The sequence below is a fragment of the Pan troglodytes genome, chromosome 16 (genome assembly GCF_028858775.2).
Source record: "Pan troglodytes isolate AG18354 chromosome 16, NHGRI_mPanTro3-v2.0_pri, whole genome shotgun sequence".
Classification (NCBI taxonomy): domain Eukaryota; kingdom Metazoa; phylum Chordata; class Mammalia; order Primates; family Hominidae; genus Pan; species Pan troglodytes.
In genome coordinates this window covers 51,340,774-51,362,246 of record NC_072414.2, presented here as the reverse complement: position 1 = coordinate 51,362,246, position 21,473 = coordinate 51,340,774, and the positions used below count along the sequence as shown (strand labels likewise).

The window sequence follows — 21,473 nt, the reverse complement described above, 5'->3', positions numbered from 1 at the left end:
ATTTCCTGGAAGCCTCTGATTTAACTCGTAGAGATCATTCCCTTCTCTAAATTGTGGCCCTTACCATAGAGTTATTTATTTGTGACTAAACTATGTCATCTTGCATTGTTATCTGTTTTCACACAGTCTCTTACAGCCCAAGTAGACTGTAAGCCTCTTGAGATCAGAGATAATTTACATTTCTTTGTATTTTTCAGAATTCACCATCTTTCCCTTTGGCCTTCCCACATTCCTGTACACTCTCGACATTCCCTGGTTATCTGGCAGTTCATATTGGGGAATTACGGTTAGCTGTGGATCAGGCCTCCTCTCCCCACTTTCCTCTCAGTAATGCATGTAGTCTCTGAGGGCAGACACTACATTCTCCTGTGTCTTTTCTGGTTTATTCAATGATAGAGGCTGTACCCTTTATCCTTTTCAATTTCATCTACATTCTTTTCCTTCTCCTGCTCGGTTCTTGGAACTCCCATTTCTGAGTGTCTACGACTACAACCATGGTGAATAGAAGGTAATGAAACTGTGAGTCAATGTATCCTCTAGCTGGAGTGTGAAGGTGAGTCAGCAGACAGCAGCAGTGGATCTCTTCCACCCTGAGGAAAGGCAGGAGCCTGCCTGGTGATCAGGGAAGGAGGCCCTCCTCCCCACATTGTTTCCTGGAACTGAGTAGAACAAATTACTTAACTGTACTTCAGTTTCATTTGTTAAAAAATGAAGTAAGAATAGCTTCCATTCTCTTTTCATTCAAGTGGTGATGCATTGACAATTAATAAGAAAATTATAAAATGCCTTAGATACCACCATTGGGACTATGTAACGCACCACAACCTGGTTGTGGCTGAGGCTCTGTTCTAGCCACCCCTCCTTTCTGACTACCACATCGCCCTAAAGTTAGAGGCAACAATAGAGTTACCGCATTAGTGTTTTTCTAACAAACCTGTTCAAGTCCTGGCTCACTAAATTTTAGGGAAATGATATCATTTCTCTCCAGTCTTTTAATAGATTGTCTTTGAAAGAGTTGCATGTTGCCTGTTAAGGAAATGCTTCAGTTGGAAATAATTGAGTAAGGTTAGAAATGGTTCAAGAAAACAGACACATCCCTGCGTGACCTGCTCAGCCTCAAACTTTCATATCTCCTAGTTTGGGGAGGGATGGATGGCAGATGTAGAGTGCTTCAGTTTTTGTTTTGCAGAAAGTTGTATCATCATCATGTAGAACAGACATCACAGAACGAAATTAATTAGTAATGCATTCACTGAATTTGGGCAGGATAGTTTGCTTATTTGAAAAAATTCTTGGCAAGGATGAGGGTGATTTCTCATCATCCTCCTCCCTAACTGGCTGGGTAATTTAAAGAAGGTTTGTGAGTTGAAATTTTCTGAATAGAGTGGGTTCAGTTTACCCTTTTTTATATGGTAGATTGCTAATAGTGCATTACTGGGAGTGGAGGAAAGACACCCTTTTCTGCCTTAACCCTGAGCTAGAGGAATCACAGCCTTGTCTAGAAGCTAAAGACATAATTATATCCATTTCATATGCAGTATGACAAAATCATTAGAAAATTATAATTGCAAATAGAAAAAATATAGGAGGCATATGCATATATACCTAAGATGTTTATATGGGAAGTTATGGGAGGAAAATGAAATAATTACTAATTAATAATTACTATTAATAAGGTTTCAAATGATCCCCTTTTTTCCCCTTGCCTGGGTGTCCTTCCATCATGTCCAAGTCTTAGATCAGTTTCTAGATCTAGGTTCAACAAAATTCCCTCCCCTGGACCCCCAAGCCTTCCCAGATAGACACCTTCCTCTTCCATATGTCCATGGCACCTAGTTTGAAATGTTCTTACCTCATGCATCATGGTCTGCCTTGTGTTAGACCCTTTAAGCTTTTGTGTCTCATTAAGATATTGAACTCGGCTGCGTGCGGTGGCTCACGCCTATAATCCCAGCACTTTGGGAGGCCTAGGTGGGCGGATCACCTGAGGTCAGCCTGACCAACATGGTGAAACCCCATCTCTACTAAAAATACAAAATTGGCCGGGCATGGTGGCGCATGCCTGTAATCCCAGCTGCTCGAGAGGCTGAGGCAGGAGAATCACTTGAACCTGGGAGCCGGAGGTTGCAGTGAGCTGTGATCGTGCCATTGCACTCCAGCCTGGGCAACAGAGTGAGACTCGATCTCAAAAAAAAAAAAAAAAAAAAATGATATTGAACTCCAAGGAGCAGAAGTTGTTTCTGACATATAGCCAATGGTCTTTATCCAGCTAAAATTCACCCGTAGTGCTTTTTAAAAATGACAACCCTTGGGCACCATCCTAGACCAAAAGGATTAAGACACAACTGTATTACTTTTGAAAGCTTCCTGGATGGTTCCTAAAAGCAGCCTAGGTTGAGAGCCATTGTTGATGGATGTTTAAGCATTGTGGGCTATGCCATAATTTGATGCAACACCAAATGCAAACTGATGAGGATGTATTTTTGCCATGCTGCAACGTACCATGTAACTTAGGAAGTTTTGTGGTTTTGGCGTTTTTGGTTAGGGAGGGTATTATTTAATACAGCTGACTTGAATAAATAGGAAACTAGTTCCCAGGGGACTTTACAAAAGGTAAGCCTTTGTGTGACTAGCACCTGGGGGGTTTCATCGATGGCAAGGCTATGGTAGTTTTACCACCTGAATTATCTTACCTCCTCCCCACTGTGGCGTTGACCCTAGACCAGAGGCCTCCAAAACATGGCGAGGCATCAAAACCACCTGAGGAGGTGATTCAGCAGGTTTGGGATGAGGCTTCAAAATCTGTTTTTCACCAGGGTTCCAGGTGATTCCAGTGGAAAAACTGATAGTTAGGAGAGCCGCTGCTTTACAGCTGTGTGGAATTGAAAATGACGTGGGTCTTGGATCATAAGCAGCAGGGTGTTTTTCTTTTCCTAGATTGTCTTCCTTAACCCCAAATTATGTAATTACATACATATTTTCTCTAGAACTTTTTTGTATTTTTAAATTTTAGCTCCTTATGTCACCCGAAATTTACTTTTCTGGTGTGAGGGGTATTTTTTCCAAATGGATGGTTAGTGGTCTTAAAAATAATTTATTCACTGGTGCATTCTTTGTCTTCTGTTGTGAAGTGCCACCTTTATCTTATGTTAAATTCATATCTATCATATGTTTCTAGCTTCTTCTGTTTCCTTGATCCTTTTCTTTATTCCGAAACCGGTTGCTAGTACCACATTGTATAATTACACTAGTTTTGGAATATGTTTTAATTTTTATTTTTGGCAAGACTTTACTAATTAAATTCCTTTTTAAGTGAGTTCTTGGCAATTTATACTCATTTACTCTTCCAGATAAAATTTAGGATCAATGTGTCAAAGTTCCAAAACAAAATCTCTTTGGAACTTTGGTTGGAGTAGCATGAACCCTCTAGAGCAGCAGTCCCCAACCTTTTTGGCACCAGGGACCGGTTTCGTGGAAGACAGCTTTTCTGCAGCCTGGGGTGTGGAGTGGGGATGGTTTTGGGAGAAAACTGTTCCACCTCAGATAATCGGTATTAGATTCTCATAAGAAGCGCGCAGCCTGGATCCTGCGTATGTTCGGTTCACAATGGGCTTTGCGCTTCTATGGGAATCTAGTGCTGCTTTGATCTTACAGGAGGCGGAGCTCAGGCGGTAATGCTTGCTCACCAGCCGCTCACCTGCTGCTGTGCAGCCGGGTTCCTGACAGGCCACTGCCGGCACAGGTCCATGGCCCCGGGGTTGGGAACCCGAACTCTAGAGCACTTTGAGAAGGTGAACGTCTTTGTAACTGATGCCTTATACCCACAGACATGGTGTCCTTCCCCATCAGCTCTTCTTTCAGGGGCCTCCATTCATCTTTATGCTTTTCTTTACACAATTCTTTCACTTTTTTTTTTTTCTTTTTGGGAGACAAGGTCTCGCTCTGTCACCCAGGCTGGAATGCAGTGGCATGATCAGGGCTCACTGCAACCTCCACCTCCTGGGATCAATCAATCCTCCCATCTCAGCCTCCTGAGTAGCTGGAACTACAGCTGTGTGCCTTCATGCCCAGCTAATTTTATTTATTTATTTTGTAGAGATAAGGTTTTGCCATGTTACCCAGGCTGGTCTTGAACTCCTGGGCTCCAGTGATCCTCCAAAAGTGCTGGGATTACAGGCATGAGACACCATGCCCAGCCATCTTCCCCATTTCTTAAGTTTTTTACTGGCATTTTATAAGCCTTGTTACTGATTTGAATAGGATATTTCCTAAAACATTGTCTTTTGAAAATATTAATAATTTTATCCATAGTTCTTATAATTTAATGGATATCATGTCATAACCCACAGAATTACAAGAATCTCCCTCACCTGAATATAGAGGGATTGTAGCATTTTGAGGCATTCCATTTTTTACTCTTGCTTCAAAAACATGAGACAAAACAGGTTCTCCTCAAGTGTCCCAGTGCACTCTTCTTCATTAATAGAGTGGCCTGGGCTATGGGGCCGTCATTCGTAAGCTCTTTGGCAGGGTTGCAGAAGGAGCTGAGTCTGGGCTGAATGTGATCCATGGTGGGACACAGCCTGCAGTTCGTGTTTCTGAATAGGTCCCTGGTCGGGGGCTGGATGTTCAGTGATGCACCTCGTCATTCTGAGGTCAAGAAAGCACAAGTGGAAGAAGGGGAAAGATGTGTTAATTCTGCCTAGATGAATGAGGGATTCAGAAGTGGGAGCCAGACCTTTGCTTATAATCTCAGAAGGAAAAAATGTTGATTCCAGGAATCAAATAATTCTAAGAACCAATTATATAAAAAGTGTTTTGCAAACTATAAAGTGATATTCACATGCATTCGGAAGTACTACCTCCATGTGTTTTAGCTGCATTTGAAAGTCTTTTAGAAAGAAAGCAATGCAACTGCTGAATAAAACCTCATCCCTCTACCCCAGAATTGTTGTCACAGCTTTAAGGAAGTTTTATGTGAAAGCAGAGGAAAGTAACAGTAACTCTTTAATCCAGACATGTGTCTAAACCATGGATAACTCACAGAAGGCCTTAGAGACTCTGAGAATTGGTAAATATTCTATATATCCTTAGCATCCACAGGCTAAATACCCCTCCATTCCCTGAGTCAGGGCATGCCAGCTGTTAACAATGTTCTATTCCTGGTACCTCTCTCTTTGCATTTCCCTGTCTTTCCTCAATCATCTTGTATCACAGGAAGTATAAAAGTAGTTAGGCAGTTCTATTTTTTGACAGCAGATGAAAAGCCAAAGTTAAAGGTAAATGCTTAACCCATTGGCTTCTAATAAGCTGGTAAAGCTGGGCAATATAGTAAGACCCCTATTTCTAAAAACATTTTTTTAATTAGCTGAGTGTGGTGGCACATGTGCCTGTAGTCCCAGCTAATCAGGAGGCAGAGGCAGGAGAATCCCTTGAGCACAGGATTTTGAGGCTCCCCAAGAGAAAGCTGAGGCTCAGAGAGGGTAATGTGTGGTAAGAGTTAAACCCTCAGTCCTGGTACCTTTGCTTTTTTATGCTGTATTTCTTCTGCAATATTCTGCACTTTGCTTAGGTTTTTTTTTTCTCTCTCTCTAATTTAAATACTTCAACTGCCTTTCTGATCTGTTAGCCATTCTGTGTACCGTTATCTGATTGCTTTTGGAAAAGAGTTTCCAGTGGGCTCAATGTGTTTAATCTGCTGTGGCTTCTGAAGTCCCTCATCTTCAGGGAGAAGTGGCTCTTCTGTCTACCCGATTGGTCAAGGCTCTTTCTTTCTTGATGTTTTTTCTTCATAAAAAGTTAGACATTTAAAATTTTTTCTGTTTGTCTTTCTAAATAAAGTACTTCAAGTTATTTTGAAAGCTCTGGTCATATCCTATCAATATGCAAACAGATGAGTTGATTTTTAAAAAATGATATGCTGGTTTGAGTTCTTGGTCTTTTAGTACCTATTGATTCTAGTGCCTATTGACTGGCTAATGGCTGCTTGTATTTATTGAATCTAAATATTATGCTCTTTGATTGGTGGTGCCCTGGCAGCACTCCCTGTGGGCCTGTGGGGTGGAGAACACGGGAAGAGATACCTGCTTGGGGAAAGGTGGGAGGTAAGAGTGGGAAGGACTTTGGTGGTTTTGGTGCCAGCTTAGCCACAGCAGAATAAAGTACTCAGTAGATCTCTAACGTTTCTGACTCCAGACCCTGGTTCCCTGATAGCATCTCTGGACCTACCTGGGCCCAGGGCTGTCCTGAAGGAAAGGACACAAGCCTAGCTGGCTTCACTACTTGATGATTGTAGAGCCCTAGGGCCTTGAGGGAACATAGGCCAGATAATTACACAGGCCTTGGGCAAGACCCAGTGTTGTGTTGGCTTCAGGTCAGACCTGCAGTCCCCAGTGGTGGTGGCCATAGGGGTGCTTTTGTCACCCTTCCCCTAGCTCCACACATCTCAGCACAGAGAGTGAAACTCTGTTTGGGAAAAAGTAAAGGAAAAGAACAAGAGTCTCTGCCTGGTAATCCAGAGAGTTCTTTTGGATCTTACACAAGACCACCAAGGCAGTACCTCTACGAGTCCGCAAGAACTACAGTGTTACTGGGCTTGGGGTACCCCATAATGCAGATACAGCTGTGGTGTCCACAAACTTAGATCGTAACAACCAAGTCCCTTTGAATACTTGGAAAGCCTTCCCAAGAAGGATGGGTACAAACAACTCCAGATTGTGAAGCCTACAATAAATTCTTAACTCTTCAGTGCCTAGACACCCATGAATATCCACAAGCATCAAAACCATCTGGGAAAACATGGCCTTACCAAATGAAATAAATTGACCAGGGGTCAATCCCAGAGAGACAGAGATATGGGACCTTTCAGAAAGAGAGCTCAAAATAGCTGTTTTGAGGAAACTCAAATTCAAGGTAACACAGAGGAGGAACTCAGAATATTATCAGATAAATTTAACAAAGAAATTGAAGTAAGTTAAGAGAATCAGGCAGAAATTCTCGAGCTGCTGAATGCAATTGACATACTGAAGAATGCATCAGAGTCTGTTAGTAGCAGAACTGATCAAGCAGAAGAAAGAATTAGTGAGCTTGAAGACAGACTATTTGAAAATACACAGTCAGAGGAGACAAAAGAAAAAAGAATAAAAAAGAATGAAGCCCACCTACAAGATCTAGAAAATAGCTTCAGAAGGGCAAATCCAATAATTATTGGCCTTAAAGGAGGTAGAGAGAGAGAGATAATGGTGGAAAGTTTATTCAAAGGGATAATAAGATAACTTCCCAAACAAAAGATATCAAAGTTTAAGTACAAGAAGGTTATAGAACACCAAGCAGATTTAACTAAAAGGAAATTACCTCAAGGCATGTAATAACAAAACTCCCAAAGGTCAAGGATAAAGAAAGGATCCTAAAAGCAGCAACAGAAAATAAACAAAATAACATATGATGGAGGTCCAACACGTCTGGCAGCAGACTTTTCAGTGGAAACTGTACAGGCCAGGAGAGAGTGGCATAAAGTGCTGAAGCATTAAAAAAAAAAAAAAAAAAAAAAAAAAAGAGTTCACTCTAGAATGGTATATCTGGCAAAAATACCCTCCAAACATGAAGAAAAAATAAAGACCTTCCCAGACAAACAAAAGCTGAGGGATTTATCAACCCCAGGCCTATCCTACAAGAAATGCTAAAGGGAGTTCTTCAATCTGAAAGAAAAGGATGTTAACAAGCAATGAGAAATCATCTGAAGGTACAAAACTCACTGGTAATAGTAAGTACACAGAAAAACACAGAATATTATAACAGTATAATCGTAGTATGTAAACTATACGTATCTCAAATAGAAAGATGAAAGGATGAACCCATCAAAAATAATAACTTTTCAAGGCATAGACAGTACAGTAAGATAAATAGAAACAACAAAAAGTTAAAAAGTGGGGAGACAAAATTATAGAGTTTTTATTGGTTGTCTTTTTGCTTTTTGTTTATGCAATCGATGTTAAGTTGTGATAAGTTTAAAATAATGGGTTATAAGATGTTATTTGCAAGCCTCATGGTAACCTCAAATCTAAAAACATACAACAGGTACACAGAAAATAAAAAGGAAGAATTTAAAATGTGCCAACTGAGAAAATCACCTTAAAGGAAGATAGGAAAGAAGGACAGAAGGAAGAGAAGACCATAAAACAACCAGACAACAAATAACAAAATGGCAGGAGTAAGGCCTCACTTATCAGTAATAACATTGAATGTAAATAGACTAAAGTCTCCAATCAAAAGACATAGAATAGCTGAATGGATAAAAAGCAAGACCCAAGGATCTGTTGCCTACAAGCAACACACTTCACCAAATCAAATGAAAATGGATTAATGACCTAAATCTAAGACTTCAAACTATGAAACTACTAAAAGAAAACATTGGGAAGACTCCAGGACATTGGTCTAAGCAAAGATTTTTTGGACAAATGGGATCACATCAAGTTAAAAAGCTTCCTTCCACACAGCAAAAGAAAAAATCAACAAAATGAAGAGACAACCCACAGAATGGGAGAAAATATTTGCAAACTTTCCATCTCACAAGGGTTTAATCACCAGAATACAGAAGGAACTCAAATAACTCTGTAGGAAAAAATCTAATCTGATTTTAAAATGGGCAAAAGATATCAATAGACATTTCTCAAAAGAAGACATACAAATGGCAAACAGGTGTATGAAAAGGTGCTCAACACCACTGAAAATCAGAGACATGCCAATGAAAACTACAATGAAGTATCATCTCACCCAAGTAAAAATGGCTTTTATCCAGAAGACAGGCAATAATGAATGCTGGCAAGGATGTGAAGAAAAGGGGAAAAGGGAACTCTCATACACCGTTGGTGGAAATATAAATCAGTATAGCCACTATGGAGAACAGAAGGGCGGTTCCTTAAAAACTAAAAACAGAGCTAGCTACCTTATGATCCAGCAATTCCATTGGTAGGTGTATACCTTAAAGAAAGGAAATAAGCATATGGAAGAGATATCTGCACTCCCATGTTTATCCTAGCACTATTCACAATAGCAAATATTTGGAATCAACCTAAGTGTCCATCAAATGATGAATGAAATCATTCATCACATAAAGAAGATGTGGTGCAGATACACAACAGAGTACTAATCAGCAATAAAAAAGAATGAAACCCTGTCATTTGTCATTTGCAAGAATATGAATGGAACTGGAGGTCATTATGTTAAGTGAAATAAGCTAGGCACAGAAAGACAAATTTCATATTTTCTCACTTATTTGTGGGAGCTAAAAATTAAAACTATTGAACTCATAGAGATAGGGAATAGAATGATGGTTACCAGAGGCTGGGAAGGAGAATTGGGGAGACAGGGGTTATTGTTAATGGGTACAAAGAAATAGTTAGAAATAATAGAAAGAATGAATAAGAGCTACCATTTGCATGCTCACAGCAATACGTGTACTAAAATTGGAATGACACAGAGAAGATTAGCATGGCTCCTGCGCAAGGATGTCATGCAAATTCATGAAGTGTATTTTAAATTTTATTGAAAAAAAAATCTAGTATTTGCTAGCACAACAGAGCGACTATAGTCAATAATAATTTGTGCATTTAAAAATAACTAAAAGAGTATTACTGGATTTTTTGAAACACAAAGGATAAATCCCTGAGGGTGTGGATACCCCATTTTCGATCATGTGATCATTACACATTGCATGCCTGTATCAAAATATCCATATACACCTACTTATATATGCACAAAAATTAAAAATTAAAATGAATTTTATGTTCTTTGAAGATTTTTCTTTTTTTCTTTTTTTTTGAGATGGAGTCTCGCTCTGTCCCAGGCTGGAGTGCGGTGGCGGGATCTCAGCTCACTGCAGCCTCTGCCTCCCGTGTTCAAGCTTTTCTACCTCAGCCTCCCGAGTAGCTGGGATTACAGGTGCGTGCCACCACGCCCAGCTAATTTTTGTATTTTTAGTAGAGATGGGGTTTCACCACGTTGGCCAGGCTGGTCTTGAACTGCTGACCTCGTGATCCTCCCGCCTCAGCCTCCCAAAGTGCTGGGATTACAGGCATGAATCACCATGCCCGGCTGAAGATTTTTCTTAAATCCTTCCTGATTTTATTCCTGAATAAAAACCAAATATTATAAAGTTAGTTTTACTTTTGACATTAAATGTCCAAGCAAATTAGAAATAAAAAATAGCAAGAGGAGTAATGAACTTAGAAACGGCAGTTATTTGCAAAGGCAATTGTAAACATGTCATTTGATACTACTGTTATTTGATACTATACATGGTAAAAACACAGTGAGTGACGTCATAGAAAACCAACTCAAGTATTACTTTTTCCTGACAATTTTCCTCCTCCTTCCAATAGTCCATAGAAATTAGACTGTCTAGAGAAAGTAAAACAAGAACACAGCACATTACGGAAATAGAACCTCAAAAAAAAAAACAAGGTTAATGTGAAAAGTTTGCCTTATTTAATTTAACGATCAGGCTGGGTTTAAAAAATTGCTATTTTTTTTGAGACAAGGTGTCGCTTGTCATCCCGGCTGGAGTTCAGTGGCACGATCATGGCTCACTGCAGCCTCGATCTCCTGGGTTCAAGCGATCCTCATGCTTCTCTATTATAGGTTGCACACCACCATGCCCAGCCAATTTAAAAAATATTTTGTAGAGGTCAGATGCAGTGGCTCATGCCTGTAATCCCAGCACTTTGGGAGGCCGAGACAGGCAGATCACCTGAGGTCAGGAGTTTGAGACTAGCCTGGCCAACATGGCAAAACTCTGTCTCTACTAAAAATACAACAACAAAAAAATTAGCCGGATGTAGTAGCGGACACCTGTAATCCCAGCTACTAGGGAGGCTGAGACAGGAGAATCGCTTGAACCCAGAAGGCAGAGGTTGCAGTAAGCCGGGATTGTGCCACTGCACTCCAGGCTAGGCGACAGAGCAAGACTCTGTCAAAAAAAAAACAAAAACAAAAAATGTATATATATATATAAAATTTTGTAGAGAAGGTATCTCGCTATATTGTCTAGGCTGGTCTTTAACTCCTGGGCTCAAGCAGTCTTCAGGCCTTGACCGCAAAACTGCTGGGATTACAGGCTGGAGCCACCATACATGGACTGAATTTTTAAAATTCTTAGTAGGGAGACCTTTTAATTGGAAGTTGACTATAGGAACGAGAAGGAAACTGGGTGACTGAACAACCCTATTAGGAGAGAAACACAGATGAATCAACATGAAGAATGTCTGGGATGGGAGCCTAACATGCCCAGAGCTGCCCTTTTGTGTCTCTTGGGAGGGGCTGTGTTCTGGATGAAGGCGGTCAACAGGAGGCTGGACTACTGTGAATATCGGGGTAGTGAAGTTGAGAAATACCAATTCTACAGTATGGAGTCAGTTAGGTCAAAGGTTTTGTACGTCAAATAACCAGGCTATCTTACATTTCTGTCTGCATTTGGAAACCAGAAGGTCAGTCAAATATTTGGTTAGAAAGCCAGGGACAGGAAAACATCTCTTGTTACACATAAAATCTGTATCCAAGCACTATGTATCATTCCACACCATCCATTAGAACCAGTGGAGAGGAAGGCTCTGAAAGGTTTCTGTCTATTGAGGGTTGATAAAATGGAAGAGTTTAGTACCCATTATTACTACTTCAAGATGAATAAAATGTGTCATTGACTTTTTTTTTTTTCTTTTTTTGAGACAGAGTCTTGCTCTGTCACCCAGGCTGGAATGCAGTGGCACAATCTTGGCTCACTGCAACCTCTGTATCCCAGGTTCAAGCAATTCTCATGACTCAGCCTCCCTAGTAGCAGGGATTACAGGCATGTGCCACCATGCCTGGCTAATTTTTGTATTTTTAATAGAGATGAGGTCTCGCCATGTTGGCCAGGCTGGTTTTGAACTCTTGGCCTCAGGTGATCCACCTGCCTCGGCCTCCAAAAATGCTGGGATTACAGGCATGAGCCACAGCGCCCAGCCTGATGTTTTATTTATAGGGTGCACTCTTCATTGTTTAAATGTCTATTTTTAGATGTTGATAGACCTTTGTAGGTAGTTTCACCCCTGTCTTTGGTTCTCTTGCACTGTTTGCCCCATATCATTCTAAATTTTTACCCAAATGGGTTTTCAAGGACCTTGCTCCTCCTGCCTGTGGGAAGTGGTTACAGGTTAGCAATAGTTGAAACCCCCCTACTGTTTTTCCCAGCTTAGCAGGGTGGGTGGACACCAGCCCCAATACTCCTGAGAGCCCATAGAGACAGTCCTGGCTCAGCACTGAGGACATCTTGCAGGCAGGGTTGGCTGAGTGTTTTATGGAGCGAGCTTAAGAGGAGATGTTCTAAAACCAGAGAGGAAACATTTTTCTCTGTTCTCTACAATTCAGCAGATGATATCCCTTCATGGATTTATAATAAACACAGTCCTCTCACTGACCAAGGTTGAAAAACTCAGAAAGTTTGCTCAGCACAGATCTGGGAGTCAGGAATGTACTATGTGCTGTGGAAGACATTTCAACTCCTCTTTCAAGCAAAAAAAAAAAAAAAAAAAAAAAAGGTCAATACTGATCTAGTTTATATAGCTATTATAAAAAATTATATTAACGAAAATAGAAATTCAGTTGTAAGTAGAGACAGCTACCAAATTCCTAAGCAATCTATTCATTTTTGTGTTTTTTTTAGACTTGAACACTTTTTCTTGCCCTGCCTCACAATGCAGTTGTCAATATAGGGCCACTTTAGTTACACCTATTATCTGACTCTGCAAAGACCACAAAGCTTATTTCCTTTAGAAGGATTTTGTTTGATTAATTTACACTCTTCGCTGACATTTCTCAGTTGAGTAGGAGGAAAAAAGGGAGTTTAATTTAACCATATTAGCCACATCATGGACAGGGAAATGTATGGAGGATGTTTAAGTGATTTGCCTTATTGAGTAAAGATATATCTAAGCTTAGATTTTACTTTGTCCTTTAAGAACTCTGTGAGCGAGATTTTTTTTTTCTTTTTTGAGATGGAGTCTTGCTATGTTGCCCAGGCTGGAGTGCAGTGGCACGATCCCAGCTCACTGCAACCTCCACCTCCTGAGTTCAAGCGATTCTCCTGCCTCAGCCTCCCGAGTAGCTGGGATTACAGGAGCAAACCATCACGCCCGGCTAGTTTTTTGTACTTTTAGTAGAGACGGGGTTTCTCCATGTTGGTCAGGCTGGTTTTGAACTCTTGACCTCAAGTGATTTGCCCGCCTTGGCTGCCCAAAGTGCTGGGATTACAGGCGTGAGCCACTGTGCCCAGCCGAGCGAAATATTTTTGACTATAGTAGTCTGAATGTTCTTTTAAGTTTCGTAATGTAGGCTAAAGCTCTATTTTCTGCCAAATGCGAAATTGTAGAACAGAATAAAACCATGTGCTTTATATTATACGAATTATATCTGATGAATGTTCATGTTTAGAAAAATCACAATCAAGCTCAGCAGTTGTAGATATGGATAACACAACCCCATTCCTGAGCAGAGCAGGTTTCATCATAATTGCCTGCCTTATGTTTTGTTTTCATACCTGTAGTAAACTTAGGAAACTTAAAAATTATTCAATAGAAATTTAGAGTGTGGAGCCCTGGTTTGAGTCCTGGCTCTTGTCATCTTAATCAGTTCCCTCCATTTTTACATCTGTAAAATGGAAATATTCATAATAATAAAACACCTCCATAAGAATCAAATGAAATAAAGTAGAAGTGCTTTGTAAAAGATAAACAATTCAATAACTGTACAATTCAGTAACTGCAAGGAGGTATTATATAAGCATAGATTTTTTTTAAAACTAGGGGTTGTCAACCCAAATGTCCATCAATGATAGACAGGATAAAGAAAACGTGGCACATATACACCGTGGAATACTATGCAGCCATAAAAAGGATGAGTTCATGTCCTTTGCAGGGACATGGATGAAGCTGGAAACCATCATTCTCAGCAAACCAGCATAGGAGCAGAAAACCAAACACTGCATGTTCTCACTGACAAGTGGGAGCTGAACAATGAGAACACATGGACACAGGGAGGGGAACATCACACACTGGGGCCTGTCAGGGGGTGGGGGGCTAGGGGAGGGGTAGGAAAAATATCTGATGTAGATGACGGGTTGATGGATGCAGCAAACCACCATGACATGTGTATACCTATGTAACAAACCTGCACGTTCTGCAAATGTATCCCAGAACTTAAAGTATAATTAAAAAACAAAACAAAACAAAAGAAGACCAGGGGTGTACTGTGTGAATTACTGGAGGTATCAGAGAATTCTCAGATGATCCAACACATGTCCAAAATTCAAGTACTATTAAAAACACATAATTTTAAAAATAAAAGATACTTATGAAAGCCTGACTGCTAGATTTAAAGGGACATAAATAAACCTTATTTACCTTATTTATGTATGTCCCTTTGAAGCTAGGGTTTTTTCTTTTCTTTTTTTTGAGACAGCGTTTCACTCCCATCACGGAGACTGGAGTGTAGTGGCATGATCTCGGCTCACTGCAACCTCCATCTCCTGGGCTCAAGCAATTCTCCTGCCTCAGCCTCTGAGTAGCTGCAACTACAGGGCCACGCCATCGCACCCAGCTAATTTTTGTATTTTTTTTAGACATGGCGTTTTGGCATGTTGTCCAGGCTGGTCTCAAACTCCTAGCCTCAAGTGATCTGCCTGCCTCAGCCTCCCAAAATGTTGGGATTACAGGCCTGAGCTACTGCACTCGGCCTAGTTTTTTTTTAATCCCAGAAAAAGTTTCAAGATTTTTTTTTTTTTTTTTTTGCTTTTGTGTTAATATTTTGGGTGTAGTGGGAGAGGGGGTAGCACACTTGAGTTGCTGCAGGACTTGTTTTTTTGTGTGACCAGAGAGAGCCCACAGCACACAGCCGGGTTCTCATTGGAAAGGCATCAGAACAAGTGTGTGCAGACAGCACCGCTTATAGTCCGTGACACTCATTCCTCCGCATGAATCAGGGCCACACATGGCTTCAGATGATACAGGTTCTTTCCTGACATCTCAAGGGGAGTCATTTGAACGCGTCCGTGTCTCTCCCACTACCTCTCAAAATGCCGGCCTAAGTTAATTGGTAAATAAATGCTCAGGCTGCTTAGCAGTGGCCTATCTCTGAGGCATGAGGTCTAATATAGTTTAAATGTAAGTCCATCGTGGCCTCCAAGTAGCTAGGAAAACAGGTGGGGGACTTCAAAGAGATCTGAGAGCAAGCCTGGCCAGGTCTCTTGTACTTTTCCAGCCCTGGCTTATGTGTGGGACAATGGTGAAAAGCAGCCCTTGAGGTAGAACCAAGTGGGTTTTTTTTTTATTCATATTCGGCACAGATTTATTGATGCAAAAAACATGCTCTCCTGATGTGGCCACAGAATCATCACTTGCTTCTTTCAAAATCCCTAAAATCTTGCATTCTGTGGTATTTGGCAGATTACATCTCATACTGTAGCAGCCTGTGCTTGCCAGCTGAAGTGTCTGAAAGTAGCTTGGAGTCGTTTTCACAGTCTTTGATGCTAGTCCACCTTTTACTACACACCAAGGATAGTACATATATCCACCAAGTGGTGCCAAATCTTGTTCTTTATTCTTCTTAAATTTGAACATCAAAATTGCACTTTAATAATAAAAATATAAAGCCATGAGCTATGCAAATAATGAATAAAGATTATTCTGAGTAGGCTTAGATGCCACAAGAATGCCCTTGTTTTTCTCTTTCACGGTTTGACCCAGTGTGGTGTGAATGTTCTCTTTGAGACAATCTTTGTGTTAAGTCTTTACGCTAATAAATGTGTTAGAACTTCTTCAAGGATATTCTTAGCAAGGAGGAGTTGGTGGATGTGTTTTTTGCAAATAAGCTTCCTTTGTCTGCTTGGCAATTCTCTATGAGGTTTCTGAAAGTGTGACCTGTACGTGAGACATCTAAGTGGACGGAGCAAAATGAGGGAGACATATATGCCAGTCTGATAAGTAAATCATTCTTGTAGTCAGTGTGGAAGAGTTGGCAAATTTCTCTCTGATTTCCTTCTGTTTTTGACCCTGCCAGGCTGAACCCAAAGACCCAGCATTGTAACTGGAAGGGCCTGCAAAAGAAAGCCCTTGCCAAGTGATCTCTGTATAATCGTCTTTCAGAGACTTAATAAGCTTTGGAGAATATTTGGATGAAGTTGGCAGTTTTATTGATACCATCTGATTCTACTTTGGTCCTGTAGCAGTTTCTGCCACTTTGTCACCAGTGGGGGGAATATGCTGTTACCATAATGGAAAAGGAGGACATTTGGTAGCATTTTTCTGTGTTTATGTCAGGAGTCGTCTAAAATGGTCGTTTTTTTTTTTAAGAAAAACAACGTATGCGTACAAAGTAGGTGTATATATTTATGGGGTACATGCAATATTTTGATACAGTCCTACAATGCATAATAATCACATCAGGATAAATGGGGTATCCATCACCTTAAGCCTTTATAATTTCTTTGTGTTACAAACATTCCAATTATACTTTTAGTTATTTTTACTTATTTATTTATTTTGAGACAGGGTCTCATTTGGTTGCCCAGGCTGGAGTGCAGTGATGCAATAATCATGGTTCACTGCAGCCTTGACCTCCTGGGCTCAGGTGACCCTCCTGCTTCAGCTTCCTGAGTCGCTGGAACTACAGGCGTGTGCCACCATGCCAGGCTAATTTTTAAATTTTTTGTACAGATGGAGTGTCACTATGTTGCCCAGCCGGGTCTCAAGCGATCCTTCCACTTTGGTCTCCCAAAGCATTGCTATTACGGGTGTGAGTCATTGTGCCCCACTGACAAGAGGTTCTTCATATTTCTTTTATATCCACTGCCACAAAACTGAGTGCAATTGGTCTATTCAGTCAGGAAGTCGCTTACCTTTCATGTGCTTCCCTATTACCTGGGCATATTTCCAGGGGGTTTCAGAGGAAGAAGTAGCTCTTTCCTATGAGGATATATGCTGGTTCTGAAGTGTTTACTTAGATGCATAGTGGAAGCTCAAAAAATATTTACTGAACTCACTCTTGTGGTTTAGCTTTCAACTATAAACATAGGAATAAAGGGAGAAAAAAGCAAGAAAAACTAGAGGCTGAAAGCCAGGCAGGAAGAGAATGGATCTAGAAAGAAGTAGGAAGTCCATTTGCTCAGAGGAAGGATACCCACTCACCAATGGGAAATAGGTCCAGTGTTGTGTGGTAGGGTTGTGGGTGGTAGTAGTAATTTCACAATGGGTGTGGGAGGTTGGTGAGTAGATGGACTAGATTCAAAAGTAGATACCTCGCTCTCACCTATAGCCTAGCAGTTTGGGAGGCCGAGACAGGAGGATCACTTGAGCCCAGAAGTTTGAGATTAGCCTGGCCAACATGGCAAAACCCCATCTCTACAAAAAATACAAAAATTACCCAGGCGCGGTGGTGGAGTGCCTGTAATCCCAGCTACTCCGGGGGTTGCTGTGGTGGAGGATCACTTGAGCCTGGGAGTTCAAGGCTGCAGCCAGCCAAGATTGCACCACTGCACTCCAGCCTGGGTAACAGAGCGAGGCCCTGTCTCCAAAAAAGAAAAAGAAAAAGAAAGAAAGTAGATAGTGATGAAGCTGGATAGTTAAAACAGAAACTTGAAAAGCAAGATGTGGAACTGGGATATAGGATTTCAGAGTTTAAAAGAAATGTGACATTTCTTAGTGGATTGTCCTTCAGTTGTGTTTACTAAGCAACTGTCAGCTAGTGAGATTACTGTGTATGGCCAATCCAGATAAATAAGACGATCAAGTCTTTATGAAAAGGAAAGAAAAATTTGGAATGCACATCTCTGTCCAGCTCAATTCCTCACTCCTTTTTAAGATGGAGAGCTGTTAGGTTTGTCTACACAGTAGGAAACACCTGATTAAATAACAGCATGGAGCCAATCTTGACAAAGAAATTGGCTGCATCCAATAGAATCCCAGGGCCGGTCGTGGTGGCTCATGCCTGTAATCCCAACACTTTGGGCGGCTGAGGTGGGAGGATCACTTGAGCTTTGGTCTCAGGGCTTTGAGACCAGCCTGGACAGCATAGTGAGACCTCGTCTCTAAAAAATTAAATTAAAAAAAAAACAGAGCGCCAGCAGAGTCAATTCCTGAACTCTCTTCTGTTCAGTAGTAGCATAAATGCCTGATCTAAGTGATGGGGAAAGTTAATGTGGCTGTAGCATCAGACACATCACTGACAGTCCTGCTGTGGATTTATAGCACAGGGGACACTACATCTAGAAACACCTGTCTGTGGACTGCTGCTGCTGTCAGGTTAGTAATCTGTGTATTCTAATGAGAATGGACTTGACCTCCCTAGTGTCAGCCACATAATGGAAATCCTAGATCAGCATGCTTACTTCTTCCCATCTAATTGCAAGTTGTAATTTGTAAATAATGGGTTTACTTTTTAATTTTGAGAAGGTAAATGTGTTGCTGTACAAAAGCCCAGGATTCCTTCCCGTTAAATCGGCAGCATTCTTGGACACAGTAAATCCTATCACACACTTTTGTCTCACAAAAGAAGTAGCGGCAGTTAGAAGACTTTGAATTCTCCCTTACCCGTGACTTTGAGCAAGTGATTTAACTTCTCAGACAACACAGTTCCTCATCTGCAAAATGGAAATAATGTCTACATTATCTGTTTCTACTCACAGAGTTGTTTTAGGACACAAATTGGTAAAGGAAGGAAAAGCTAAGTTACTGCAACATGGTAGGATACTTTTGCTTTTAAATTTAATTTATACGCATCCCAATTTTTATCTAGAACCTAGATTTCAGGCTAAAGAAGGGAGCCGTTGGGCTTCATTCCACTTGTATTAGCCTCACGTTACCCTTACTTTGAAATTAGTCTTTGTTTCCTTTCATCTCTTTTGAATATCACCCTTGCCCTGCAATAATAAAAGAGAGCTGCATGCAGTGAAATCAAACCATGAAATTATAGAATTGTAGAGCCAGAACTAGCTACATATAAACAGAAAAGAAAATTTGATTGAAACATTAATAATTTTCATCAAGGTGAAAATGACTGACAGGTATTACTTTAACAGAGTTATTTATACTTTTTAAAGATGTGCTATTGACCTGTTAACCTAATGAAATTTCGATGGTGGAAGGGATATAAGTTGTTGAAAATTTGGGATTCATTTCTTTCCATCTTAGTATTTTTGGAGTGGTAGAGTGCTGTGTCTACATACCTTGGTAATAAGAAACAATTTGGGGCTGGTGTTGATAATCAAGTTGATTGCGATCTCTAGGAGAGGAGAGTCTATCTCATCTTTTTCTTGCCGTTTGTATATATTGTTCTACCTCTCCCATCTCATCTGAAATATGGGGCAGTTTCTTGGTTCTCAGTTGTTTCTTTTCTGATATGTTGCTGACCTCTGATTTCTCATGTCAGTGCTCTTCCCTTAGTTCAAAGATGTTTCCCCAGTTGTAGATGGGGGTTGGAAAAGGAAGGTGCTTGTGATTTAAAAGCCCTGTCACTTACTGTGTCCATAATATAGTGAGTCCACCTGTGGACTGAGCAAGGCTGCTGTCACATCTTTCCAGGTTTTCCTCATTGATCCTACATCGGGTTAGCAAAATTCTTCTGTAAAAGGCTAGATGGTAAATATTTTAGGCTTTGTGGACCATACAGTCTCTGTCACAGCTACTCAACTCTGCCATTGTAGCATGAAATCAAGTGGCTGTCTTCTAATAAAACTTGGTTTACAAAAACAATCAGACTGGGCGTGGTGGCTCACACCTGTAATCTCAGCACTGTGGGAGGACGACACAGGAGGATTGCTTGAGCCCAGGAGTTCGAGAGCAGCATGGGCAACGTAGGGAGACTCCATCTCCGCAGATTTTTAAAAAGTTAGCTGGGCGTGATGGTGCATGCCTGTGGTCCCAGCTACCTGCAGGGGCTGAGGCAGGAGGATCGTCTGAGGTTGGGAGGTCAAAGTTGCAGTGAGCCATGATGGCACCACTGCACTTCAGCCTAGGTGACAGAGCAAGACTCGGTCTCAAAAAACCAACACAAATAAATAAAAATAAAAAATAATCATTGAGCCAGATTTGGCTCACGGGCTGTAGTTTGCTGACTCCTGTTCTACATGATTTTCATAAAGGGGGGACAGGTGCACTTATAATATTAAATGGAATGGAGGGTGGTATCGTAAATACCCTCAAGTTGAATCAAGGATAGCTTTTTAAAGCAGTTTGCTTAGAAATTTACCTACAAAAGACTATTATTACAGTACCTCCCTGTGCCATGTACCTATAGATTGACTTAGGCAAAAACCTGACAACAGACCTTGGGAATATTTGGGGATATTTACTTTTTTCAAGTAATTGAGTTATACGTACTTTGCCTGCCACTTTTTACATTGCATTGCCAATTTAAGTTAACATCACCGACCTAATGTCAGCAGTGTTCCACTCTTAAAGCTGGAAACTGGATTCGAGGGTGAGCAAGGAAGGATGAGGAGAGGGAAGTTTACCTTAAATGATCCTTGAAGTCAACATTAGGTACCTTGAGAATCCCTTGCTGCTTGATTTTAAGATCTTCAATTACAGCACTTTGATTCTTAACCTTAAAAAAATTCTCCTTCAGCCATTTCAAGCCATGTGGAATATCTATTACTGCTTAGGAATTTGCTGTGGTTTTTCATTGACCGTGGCCCCAGACTCTGGAATATGTATTAATTTATCTGGGCAGAGAATACAGAAATCCACATGCAGAATAAAGTGAACTTTATGCTGAAGCAGAATATTGAAGCTGGGAATGATTAATTCTTAAAAAATAAAGCATCAGCGTTAATAAATATTGAATTCTAAGAAGGTATTTTGCAGTTTGCTTCTTAAAGTACTGAGATAATCTGACTGGGTTCCCATTTAAAAGAGAGAAGTTTTTTCCCTCCATGAACAATATTCGTTTACAGTCATTGGTAAATTATTAATCTGCATTCCAGTGTTTCATGTTTGAAATACCAGTCCGCCCTGTCCATGGGGATTTGATCTCACGCTGTAATCAGCAAAGGGTTCTGGGAAGTGAGAATAGCTGTGGTTTGCTCTTTTAAAGACCTTAGGAGAGAATCAAAAAGTGGTGGTTATTCAGGAAGTTGGCCTGTCCAGCGTTTGACGGCTGGCAGTTTTCATATGGAGTCATATGAGACCATGAACTTGGAAGGCACACTAGACTGTGGGAAAGTTTGGGTGGGCTGCTCACCACCCTGTGATTTTCAGAGGTCCTAGAATGTTCTTTAGAGTATTCCTGCAGCTTTTGAATGGATGTCAAATCTCTTTTGGTTTGGGGCTACCCGAAATGTTTACATTCTGAGTCTTTGGTCCATTTTCCTCCAACAATGCACATTTAGGATTGCTATTGGGTACCTAATGAACTGGATTGATCATAAGATTCTCAGGATCTCTGGCCCC

The 21,473-nt window shown here is 40.7% G+C and overlaps 1 protein-coding gene and 1 non-coding gene across 2 annotated transcripts in view; both read left to right on the top strand.

Moving 5' to 3' along the window:
* Positions 1 to 21,473, top strand: part of MYO1E (myosin IE) — a 236,483-nt gene that overhangs the window by 22,370 nt on the left and 192,640 nt on the right. The window lies entirely within an intron of this gene.
* Positions 9,436 to 9,541, top strand: LOC112205819 (U6 spliceosomal RNA). Its single transcript, XR_002939902.1, has one exon. It is a non-coding gene; the product is annotated as a U6 spliceosomal RNA (small nuclear RNA).